Below are 11,907 nucleotides of genomic sequence, written 5' to 3'. Positions count from 1 at the left end.
TAGGGTTTCAGGATTGTTGATTCTCTGTTTGGCTTAGTTTTTCGGATCTTTGTTGTGGAGGGACGGCGTGGTGCTTCTGCCTAGACCGCCATCTTGCCGGAGTCTCTATTATCAGTATCTTTATAAATCCAATCTATTTGTCTTCGGGGGTTGGAAACATTACATATAAACATATGCAAGTGAACATCTGCGAATGATAACATCTGCAAATTACACACTGCAAATTTGTATGTAGTACATATTTCTGATGATAAGATGTACAAAAAATAACAACAGACAGTCATAAGTGTAGTTTGTCGTAATCCGAGTATGTTGTGAATCAGGAACTAATCCAAAAAAAGAAACCTGTTGCTGTTGAGTCGATTCAGACTCATAGCGACCCTATAGGGTTTCCAAGGTTGTAAATGTTTATGGAAGTAGACTGCCACATCTTTCTCCCATGGAGCTGCTGGTGAGTTTGAACCGCCGACCTTAGGGTAGGCAACTAACTGCTTTAACTACTGCACCACCAGGGCTGCTTAAGTCGGGGACTACCTGTACTTAATTCATTTATCAATTTTTTTCCGAGATTTTTCCATTTATAGACCCAGCAATTTTTAATCATGTGGTATTTCAAAGCTTATTAGTTAAGAAATGGATAGACAGATGAGGAAAAAACAAAAGCTGGATCCTTACTTTGCTCCTTTTACTAAATACACTAAAAAAAAAAAAAAAAAAGCCAAACCCATTGCCATCAAGTCATTTCCAACTCATAGTGACACTATAGGACAGAACAGAACTGCCCCACTGCCCCATAGGGTTTCCAAGGCTGTAAATCTTTACAGAAGCAGACTGCCATATCTGTCTCCCACGGAGTGGCTGGTGGGTTCCAACCACTGACCTTTTGGTTAGCAGATGAGAGCTTAACAACTGAGCAACCAGGGCTCCTTACTAAATACATTAACTATGTCACATTGATCAAAAATGTAAAAGTGAAGAACTCGTGAAAGTACTAGAGGAAAACTTGAGATAAATATTTATAATGATATTGGAGAGGGAAAAACTTTTCCAAGAAAGAAACAAAACCTATATATATATTTTATAATAAATATAGGAAGAATATGATAAATTTGACTATCTAATAATTAAAATTTTTTGTAAGGGGACAAATACAACCAATAACAAAAGACAAACACAAACTTACAAAAATAATTGCAAAGGGCTAATTTTCACAGATGAAGAGGAATTTTTGGATTTTGAACTTGGAGTTGACTTAAGACTTTTGCTATGATATGATGGGGTAAACATGTTCTTACATGTGACAAGGCTATGAATTTTGGGGGCCAAAGGGTGGAATGTCATGGATTGAATTGTGTCCCCAAAATATGTGTGTCAACTTGGCTAGTTCATGATTCCCAGTATTGTGTGGCTGTCTACCATTTTGTCATTTGATGTGATTTTCCTATGTGTTGTAACTCCTACCTCTATGATGTTAATGAGGCAGGATTAGAGGCAGTTATATTAATGAGGCAGGACTCAATCTACAAGATTAGGTTGTGTCTTAAGTCATTCTCTTTTGGGATATTAAAGAGAGAAGTGAGCAGAGACAGGGGGACCACATGCCACCAAGAATGGAGAACCAGGACGGAAGCATGTCCTTTAGACCCAGGGTCCCTGTGCTGAGAAGCTCCTAGACCAGGGAAAGATTGGTGACAAGAATTTTCCCCCAGAACTGACAAAGAAAGCGTTCCCCTAGAGCTGGCCCTCTGAATTCAGACTTCTAGCTTCCTATATAGTGTGAGAGAATAAACTTCTGTTGAAGCCATCCACTTGTGGCATTTCTGTTATAGCAGCACTAGATAACTAAGACAGAGGTCCAGTGGACAACACCTCTAAGACTTGCCTTTACTGAACTTAAGTCTAGCTTTCATGTAAATCAGGCCACCCTCACTGACCAATTAGATTGTGACAGTGCTTCAACCCTCCTTGACCAATGAAGTCTTGACAGCGCTTCAATAGAAAACTGTATAAGCCAAGCAACAATAAGCTTCTTTTGCTTCTGTGTTTTGTCAATAAAAAGCCAGTCAGTGATGATACTCAGCAGACTGCCTTTCCACTTTTGGTTTGGTGCTACCTGATTCGTGACTATTCTGTCTGAATAAACTTCATCCAACATATTAATTTTATTAAATATTATTTATTAATTTAATTAATATATTAATTTTATTAAATTTATTAATTTATTAATATTATTTCTTTTGACAGCTGCTACAAAGCAATAAGGAAAGGGACAAAAACCCAAAAGAAAAATGGACAAAGGACTCACCCAAACAGGAAATTCAGAGGAAAAAAGAGTGCCTCATCTTTACTTGTAGCTAAAGAAATAAATTAAAACAGAGAAATGCAATTTTCACCCCTTAGATCTGCAAATAAAAAGATTAACAGAACACACTATGGCAAGAGTGTCAGGAAATAAGGTGTTCTATGTATGGCTGATGGAAGTATAAAGGGAATCCATCCCTTTGGAGGGAAATTTGGCAATATCCACTAAAGTTTAAATGGATCTACCCTTTGATCCATCAATTATAATTTAGGATTTACTCTACAGTTACATTTACATCTTCTGTAGGAGGAGCTTTAAAGTTTGCTGAGGAATTTAGAATACTTATTGAGGCTTACCAGCCTGGACTCCCTGATTTGTAGCAACTAGTCCACATGATAATCTGGCCAGGGGAGCCTAACTGTGGTTAGAACAGACTGAATGGAGAAATCCCAAAGATAGTATTATCTTTTTAAAACATTTAGCTACAGGAGGGTACAAAGTTTCTAAAGAAAAACTACAACTGGCCCAGACTTATGTTAAGTATTTAGGTCATTTGATTTCTGCAGATGGCATTTCTATTGATCCTAAATGGAAAGAAGCCATTTTTGGCTTCCTATCCCCCAAACTAAGAAACAATTATGTGGGTTTCTGGAGCTTTGTGGCTACTGTGGAACTTGGATTCCAAATTTCTCCTTGTTGGCTCAATCCCTATATAAATGTTTAAAAGCCTCCAAACCAGATTCTTTCCAAATTACACCGGAGAATCAGGAAACTGTAACTGAACTAAAAGAAGCTCCAGCAAACACACCTGCACTAGGCTTTCCTAACTATTACCTAGATTTTTCCCTGCTTGTACTTGAAGCCTCTGGAAATGCTTTAGGCATTTTAATCCAGAAGTATGGAGAACATCAGAGGACAATAGGCTATTACAGTCTGCAGCTTGACCCTGTATCTAAAGGGTAGCCTTCCTACCTCAGAGTTGTTGCGGCCATGGCCAAAATAGTTGAAGTACTGCAGATACAGTGCTGTGAAGTTTTCTAAATGTTTATGTTCCCCAAGTAGTATCTGCTATACTTAACTCTGCTTTGACCCAACATCTTTTTGCCAGTACTCACTTCCTATGAAGTGCTCCTCCTGGTTGCACCGATTAGACTACATTCTGTGGCTTGTTTAAATCCTGCCACTCTCCTTCCAGTAATTGACAATAAGGATTATCCAACACATGATTGCTAAGTTTAGCTGAACAGCTTTTAACTCCCCAAAAAGATTTAAGAGAAACTCCTCTGGCTAATCCTGATTTAGTTCTATTTGTTGATGGCTCCCATTTGAAATCTGATCCTACTAGCTTTTGCTCTCAGGCTGGATATGCCATCACAACATTTACTGAGGTTTTTGAAAGTCAAGCCCTTCCCGAAGCTACTTCAGCCCAACAAGCTGAACTGATTGCCCATAAGAAAACCTGTAAATTAGCCTCAGGGGAATCTGTGACTATTTCCGTGGATTCAAGGTATGACTTCTGAATTATACATGATTTTGGCAAGTTATAGAAACAGAGGATTTTAAACCTCTTCTGGAACTGCTATAAAATACTGAACTTTAGCAGTATAACTGTTAAACACTTTACTACTCCCCTCTCAGATTGCTGTAATAAAAATACAGGCTCATCAAACTAAGTGAGTCCCTAAGACTGCAGAGATAAGATGGAATAACCTTGCCAATAAAACAGCCAAACAAGCTGCCTCTCAAGTTATCTTAGCCCTAATAAAACAAAAAAAGGAGATTACCTGATTTGCTTATAAATAATCATAAACTTAATGCATTAACTTTAGAAAATTTAATTAAAAAACTAACAATTAGCTAAAACTGAGGAAATTGAATAATGGAAGAAAGGAGATTGTTCTCAGGATCCCAGAACCAAATTATGGTTAGGGCCTGATCAGAAGCTTGTCTTACCTAAATCATTTCATGTCCCTATCTTGAAAGTTGTCCATGAAGGATTCTATTTAGGATTAGATAAAGTGATTGAAATTCTGAAGAAATGCTGGTGGGGACAATTTTTTGAGGTCACCAAGTATGTTGCCTCTAACTGCTCTATTTGTTCCTGCTATAACTCAGGTAAACATTTTAAAGTTTCACCTCGAAAATACCTATTACCTTCAGGACTTATACTTGAATGGCAATTAGATTTTATCCGGCTCCCACCTTCAAATTGTTGTAAGTATGTATTAGTGAAGATTTGCAGCTTTTCACATTGGGTAGAGGCTAGCCTAGTTGCCATGCCACAGCAGCCTTTGTAGCTAATAAACTTCTTGAAAACATAATCCCCACTTAGGGAGCGCTGATTCTTTGCAGTGACAGGGAGATCCATTTTACTGGACAAATTGTTAGAGAAATACATAGGATTTTTCTTATCTATCAAAAACTCCACTGCCCCATCATCCACAATTTTATAGGCTAATAGAAAGAACAACTGGAATTATAAAAACCCGATTAACCAAGCTTTCTGAGTTGTTAAGCTTATCCTGGACTGAGGTCCTTCCCTTAGTCCTTCTAAATTTGAGGTCCACTCTGTTTGGGCCACATAAATTAACCCACATGAAATTATTATTGGAAGGCCTACGACTCTCCCTTATTTATTTTAACTTATTCTGATTCCAACTGAATTCAAACTGAATTAATATTGTCAATCATTAATGCAATACTCTAAAAAATACTTGTCACAAGTTAAAGAAGCTTTTAATGAACAAAATTTAGATTACCCAGACTACTTACTATTGAACTAGGTGATTATGTATACTGGAAAATGCACTACATGAAGGATTCACTTGAACCTCACTTGAACCTAGTCCTTCTTACTAATCCCTTTGCCACTAAATTATGAGGATTTAAAACTTGGATCCATCTGTCTCAGTTAAGGAAGGCTAAAGCCCCTGCCTGGACTGTTAAACCTATAGAAAGACTTAAACTGAAGTTCAAATGCCCTTGTGGTCAGAAGCAGAAGACGTCAGAAGTAGAAAGCTCCTCTCAAAATCACGGAACAAGACTTCACCCAAGCTCTTGAAATTACTGGACTTTGCTTCTGAGATTGCCTTATTTTTACAAAATTAGCTTTATTGACTGGTAAGAGCTTTTTATGCAGACTATTGACATTTTTGTGATTTGCTTTATACTTATAGCTATCCTTCTATTGATTGCTGTACTACACTTTGTTGTTAATTATCCATTTTTTAAATATCCTCTTTTTTCTAGGTAAATACCTGAAGGAGGAGTTTGTTTTATCATAGCTATCATTTTTATGATATCTGCTTTATGTATTGTTTTTTAGTTAGTATTCTTACACTATGAGGCCTATCTTAAGTATTCCCTTCCTGTATATTGTGACTCGTGCTATGATGCCTGGCATGATAATGCCTTTGTTCAATTAGCTCAATCAGTACCTAGGGCTGGTAATCTGACTTACTGTTGGATTTGCCATCAAATCCTAAAATCTAGACATACTAATTCAGACCCTTGGCTATACCTGTGTTTAACCATAGCTCCATATATCTGATTCCATTATAAATCCTACTATTTCCTTTAAACTGGCTATATGTCAGGTTGTGGCATGCTCCAGAATTATTAACAAGTCCCTAGGTGCCCTGTTTCAATTAAACTCAACATCTTTAAGTCAATGATACAGAGGAAAGCTTGAAAAACTGTACCAAAAATACAGGGAAGTACCTCCTCTGTGCAACTCTCCTTTTCTTAATATTTTTAGTTAGCTACCTAAACTGAAATTGACTCTTGTACATTCAATTTTACAAACTTGATTAATTCTCTTAATCATTGTAATAATTATTATCGGATTAATCAAATGTTTTAATGAAATGTTTAGCAAATGCTTCTATTCACAATGCAACATTATTTGCTAAGCAAAAAAAAAAAAAAAAAATCATATATTTTAAAGAAACAGCAATTCCTTAGAGAACAGTTCAGTTCTTCACCTTGGCTGATGCCCCTTTCAGCTAAGTATTCCTATTAATTCAACTCTGCTCTTACACACCCTTCTTAAAAGATCACAGAAGCACAGTGCTCCAAGCTATGGCATGGTGAAGACGAAACAGATGGTGCCGGCTACCTTTCATGGGAGTGTCTGGGGTCTTAAAAGCTTATTTTAAATAGGCAGCCATCTAATAAACACAAGGAAAATAAGTCCATGCAGAAGAAGATACTCTTATAATAATGATCAGCAAATTTCTAATGAAATTCTTGATCAGAAGGGGGCATTGTGAAGAATCTCCAAAAATCTAGTTGCTTGGCATAAGGAGAGGCCTCTGCCAAAGATGTAGGTTAGACTCCATTTTTGTTGTTTACTGCTCATTCTGAGCTGACACTCAAAAGTCAGCTAGCCAGAATACCTTGGAAATCTTTGGCCTCCCCTCTCCTCCCTACCTCTCATAGCATGCTCCCAGGAAAGCTATTCACTCAGACTGGCCCCCAAAATATCCATACATTAGCAAAAAGTTAACTGACTCAAATTTTATGGTTAACAAAACAATGCTGAAGGGATAGGTACGCCCATTCGTCCCCAGGCCTGTCCATTATGAGGTTTTGATAATTTCTCCTGTGTCAGGAAAAGAGTTCATGATCGTTGGACCAGTGTACACTTTCATTAGAAGAGTGGAGACTCTGGGAAACCCCTAAAAAGCCAAGTGTACGTTAACCTGTCATTTTAAAACCATCTAGGCATGGTAATGCTCAAGCATAGGGTTCGTTATTTGGATTCGAGTTTTTCTTGGTAGAGTGTGTTGAACCCTCACATAAAAATACATATCCATGAGGAACAAAAAATATTATTTCCGGTGTCATTTTGTGGAGAAGGTATGGTTTGGTTGAATTTTTGAGCCATTCTTCAGTCAAAGAGTTGTTACAAATAGACAATAGCCCCCAATATGAAGGGTGGCCAATGCTATGGCAAGAGGGTGGCTTTCCTTTGGTACTATTGCAAGGTCCTTGTATAAGGGTTTGAAGACACCTGGGAAACCTTGGGCGTATGAGTGACCAATAAACACTTGGGTAAATTTTTGCTGTATTTTTGGTACAGTTTTTCAAGCTTTCCTCTGTATTATTGACTCAAGGATGTTGAGTTTAATTGAAACAGGGCACCTAGGGACTTGTTAATAATACTGGAGCATGCCAAAACCTGGCACATATAGCCAGTTTAAAGAAAATAGTAGGATTTATAGGAATCAGATATAGAGCTATGGTTAAACACAGGTATAGCTAAAGGGTCTGAAATACTATGTCTAGATTTTAGGATTTGATGGCAAATCCAGCAGTAAGTCAGATTACCAGCCCTAGGTACTGATTGAACTAATTGAACAAAGGCATTATCAAGCCAGCATTACAGCACAAGTCACGATATACAGTAAGAAAATACTTAAGACAGGTCTCATAGTGTAAGAATATTAACTAAAAAAAAATACAATAAAGCAAATATCATAAAAATGATGGCTATGATAAAACAAACCCCTTCTTCAGATATTTACATGGAAAAAAGAGGATATAAAAAAAGGGATAATAACAACAAAGTGTAGTACAGCAATTAATAGAAGGATAGCTTAAAGTATGATGCAAATCACAAAAATAACAATCGTCTGCATAAAAATTCTTACCGGTCAATAAAGCTAAGTTTGTAAAATAATGCAATCTCAAAAACAAAGTTTAATGATTTCAAGAAGTTGTACAGTTCTTTGCTGTTGTTACGGGCTATCGAGTTGGTTCTGACTCACACTGACTGTAGGTACAACAGAACAAAACACAGTCCGATCCTGTGCCATTCTCACAATCTTTGTCAGCTTGAGACAACTGCTGCAGCCACTGTGCCAGTCCATCTCATTGAGAGTCTTCCTCTTTTCCACTTTCTCTCTACTTTATCAAGCATGATGTCCTTCTCCAGGGACTTGAGCATCTTTTGCTTTCTTGACTGCTGCTTCCATGGGCAATGATTGTGGATCCAAGTAAAAGGAAATGTTTGACAATGTCAGTATTTTCTCTGTTTATCATGATGTTGCTTATTTGTCGAGTTGTGAGGATTTTTGTTTTCTTTACGTTGAGGTGTAATCCATACTGAAGGCTGTAGTCTTTGATCTCCATCAGTAAGTGTTTCAAGTCCTCTTCATTTTCAGCAAGCAAGGCTTGTTAATGAGTCTTCCTCCAATCTTGATGCCTCATTCTTCTTCATATAGTCCAGCTTCTTGGATTATTTGTTCAGTATACAGATTGAATAAGTATGGTGAAAGGAGATAACCCTGACTCACACTTTTCCTGACTTTAAACCACAGAGATCCCCTTGGTCTGTTTGAATGATTGCCTCTTAGTCTATGTACATGTTCCTCATGAGCACAAATAAGTGTTCTGGAATTCCCATTCTTTGCATTGTTATCCATAATTTGTTATGATCCACACAGTTGAATGTCTTTGCATAGTCAATACAACACAGGTAAACATCTATCTGGTGTTCTCTGCTTTCAGCCAAGAGCCATTTGACATCAGCAATGATATCCCTCTTCCATGTCTTCTTCTGAATCCAGCTTGAACTTCTGGCAGTTCCTTGTCAATGTACTGCTGCAACCGATTTTGAATGATCTTCAGCAAAATTTTACTTGTATGTGATATTAATGATATTGTTAGATAATTCCTGCATTCTGTTGGATTACCTCTGTGAACCAATCAGATTTTTTTCCTTGTAAGTTGCTGAATTTTCTATACTTAAACTCTGTGAAAAATTCCTTTTGCCAGTGTGTTTGGTGAATCCTCATGAAGCACTGTCCAATATGGATTGCTTTATTCCTTCAGTAAGTCTCTGCTTTAATTTTAACAGAGACTCTAGTTTTCTCTTGGACAATTGAAAGATCTCCAAGATAAATGAAAAAATGCAAAGTAGAGAACAACATGTATAACATGCTCCATTCATGTGAGGAATTGGTGAACACACATATGCTTGTATATGCCTTGAATATTTCTGGAGAAAGACCTAAAAAGCCTTGAGTTAGGGACAATGGAGGGGCAGGGTTGGAGGGAGCCATATTAAGCATGATATGCCCTTTGGTTTTGTTCAGAATTTTCACTGATTACTCTTTCAGTCAAACTATTTTTATAGAGAACTTTTTTTGATTTGAGGGAAAAATTATTTTGTCTTCTATCTAGGCTTTATTCTGTTTGCTGGAGCTTCAGAAAAAAACTCATACCGCATTTACTTTTAAGAGTCCCTGGTGGTGCAGATGGTGTACATGTTCAGCTGCTAACAAAAGGTTGGAGGTTTGTGCTCAGCCAGAGGTACTTAGGAAGAAAGTCCTGGTGATCTACTTCTGAAAACTCACCCATTAAAATCCCTGTGAAGCCCAGTTCTACTCTGACACACATGGGCTCGCCATGAGTCAGAGTCGACAGCAATTGGCTTTTACTTACTTTTTATTTAAGTATGTCAACAGATACTTATTTCCTGCTTTAGAAATTTATTGTGAAATATATCACATATACCACAAATATATAAAATGTGTATGAACAATTTAAACATTTATGATAAAACAAACATGCACACACCACAGCCCAACTTAAGATCCAGAAATTTACAGATATCTTGGAAGCATCTTTGTACCCCTCCTCGGACACACCCAACAACTTCTGGAGCTAAAGTGTATTGGGCAGTATTATTCTCCCTTTTCTACAGATAAGAAAACAGAGGCTTAGAAAAGTGATTAAATTACTTGAGGTCATACAGCTTTTGAGTAGAAGAGCTGGGCTTAATGCACGGCGTTCTGATTCCAGGTCCATTGCGTTTTCTATTGTGGCTCTGACGATTATCTTAAAGTAACCAGACAGAAAAAATTTTGATTCACTGTTTTTAGTCATTTTCATAAATGAATGTAATCAGCTGCACTAGGGACAAAATTTATTGTCTTTAAAAATGTATAATTGCCCATTGAGAAGACTAGAAAAGACTTGACAATGCTTCATTTGTTGCCTATGGAATCGCAGCCGAGGGGTGGTTTGAAACAACAGATGCATCAATAGGGAAAATTAGCCTTTTTTTTTGATACCCCTCACTGGTCTGGGTTAGGAGCAGCTTCTGTAACAACTATGAAGGAGTTTTCATTTCCTGATCTTTGGGCTTCATTTATATGCTAAATGTCAATTTAGATATTTGCCAGGAAATTGACTTAATCCCTGCTCAGGAACATTCTTCTAACAAACTTGGGTTATTAAGATTATACTGAGGTGAAATATATGATATGAAAAGGTGTGACAATAAAAAAGTCAGAAACTCCCTCTCCTCCTCCCCTCAATAATAGTGATTAAGAATTTGGACAAAAATAAGAAAATTCAAAATTGAAAGTCACACAATTAAAATTGTCAAATTTAAGAGTCATACTTGGTATAGAGGGTTTCTTAAATCTTATTTAGGATTTGAGAATGTTGGGGTTGCAAGGGGATTTGGATGTCAGGAATGATCCATGACATGACCCTGCTCCCCTCTCAGAAGCCATCTCCCAGCATTCTCTCCTCTGTTGTTCTGCTCCAGCCACACTGGCCTTCACCATGGTTCTTTGCCATGCCTGTTGCTGGGTGCTGTCAACTCGATTTTTGACTCACAGTGACCCCATGTAACAGAGTAGAACTGCCCCATAGGGTTTTCTAGGACGTAACCTTTACGGAAGCAGATCACCAGGTCTTTCTCCTGTGGAGCTGCTGGGTGGGTTTGAACTGCCAACCTTTCAGTCAAAAAGCCACCAGGGCTCCTTTTTCCATGCTAGACATGCCTAGATATGTCTATACAAGCACAGAGAAAAGTTGGGAGGGACATGAACCAAACCATTAACTGATTTTGTTTTTTGTTCCCTGAGACTGAGATTAGGGGATCTTTACTTCTTCATTTGTATAGTTTTAAAAGACATGCTCAGATAATGGATAATTTTTACTTTGCTGTGTTTTTCTATTTCAGAGAGAAGAGAGCAAGTAAAGTGTTATGTGAACCCAAATGATGGGTCTAATGACTCAGCCTTCCCTGAGAACCCAGACATGGCACCTACACCATTACGCCAAGCACTTGTAATAACTTGGATTGATCTCTGTGGCTTCTAGACAAATGAATGTAGAATGAACTGGAACAGTTGTCTAGTCCAATGATTTTCAAAGAGTTCATTAGCCATAAGATCTTCCCCCTCCCAAATAAATTGCTAAACCTCAAAATATAAAACAAATAAAAATGGAGATCTTCTGGGTGAACTGCGTAGGGGTTGGCCTTAGTGTCTTATCTGTAAAATGAGAGCGATGGATTAGAGAGATGATTTTCCAATGGCTCTACAGAGCCCTAGTGCCTCTATCATCAGGGAAAAGGGGTTGGAGATGGGGAGGGATGCTCAGAGGTCCTGGAGAGAGGGGAGAAGAGATGAGAACACTGAGGCCTGGAGAAGAAAAGTGGAGTAGCTGGCTCAGGCTCACTCAGCTGGCTCCCAGAGACAAGTGCTATTTTCCCATCATCTGCTTTTTCATTCTGCTTCACCTTTGCAAATCGAATTGTCTGAATTCAACTTGAAATGAAAATTTTTGCTTTAGTTCAATTT

General features: G+C 37.7%; 1 protein-coding gene across 2 annotated transcripts in view; it reads right to left on the bottom strand.

The window, feature by feature from the left end:
• GLDN (gliomedin) overlaps positions 1-11,907 on the bottom strand; it is a 90,875-nt gene that overhangs the window by 46,635 nt on the left and 32,333 nt on the right. The window contains exons 1-2 of one of the 2 annotated variants that reach the window (XM_023732476.1): positions 8,151-8,161; positions 7,448-7,454 (exon numbers count right to left, since the gene is read on the bottom strand). The exons of the other annotated variant lie outside the window; for it this stretch is intronic. The gene's annotated coding sequence lies outside the window, so the exon portion shown is untranslated. Of the gene's footprint in view, positions 1-7,447; positions 7,455-8,150; positions 8,162-11,907 lie in introns of those variants that run through there. 2 annotated transcript variants of the gene reach the window in all.

Source organism: Trichechus manatus, unplaced genomic scaffold (genome assembly GCF_000243295.1).
Source record: "Trichechus manatus latirostris isolate Lorelei unplaced genomic scaffold, TriManLat1.0 scaffold00052, whole genome shotgun sequence".
NCBI classification, from domain to species: Eukaryota; Metazoa; Chordata; class Mammalia; order Sirenia; family Trichechidae; genus Trichechus; species Trichechus manatus.
The sequence above is the reverse complement of the archived record's forward strand: the minus strand, read 5'-3'. Positions and strand labels throughout refer to the sequence as shown.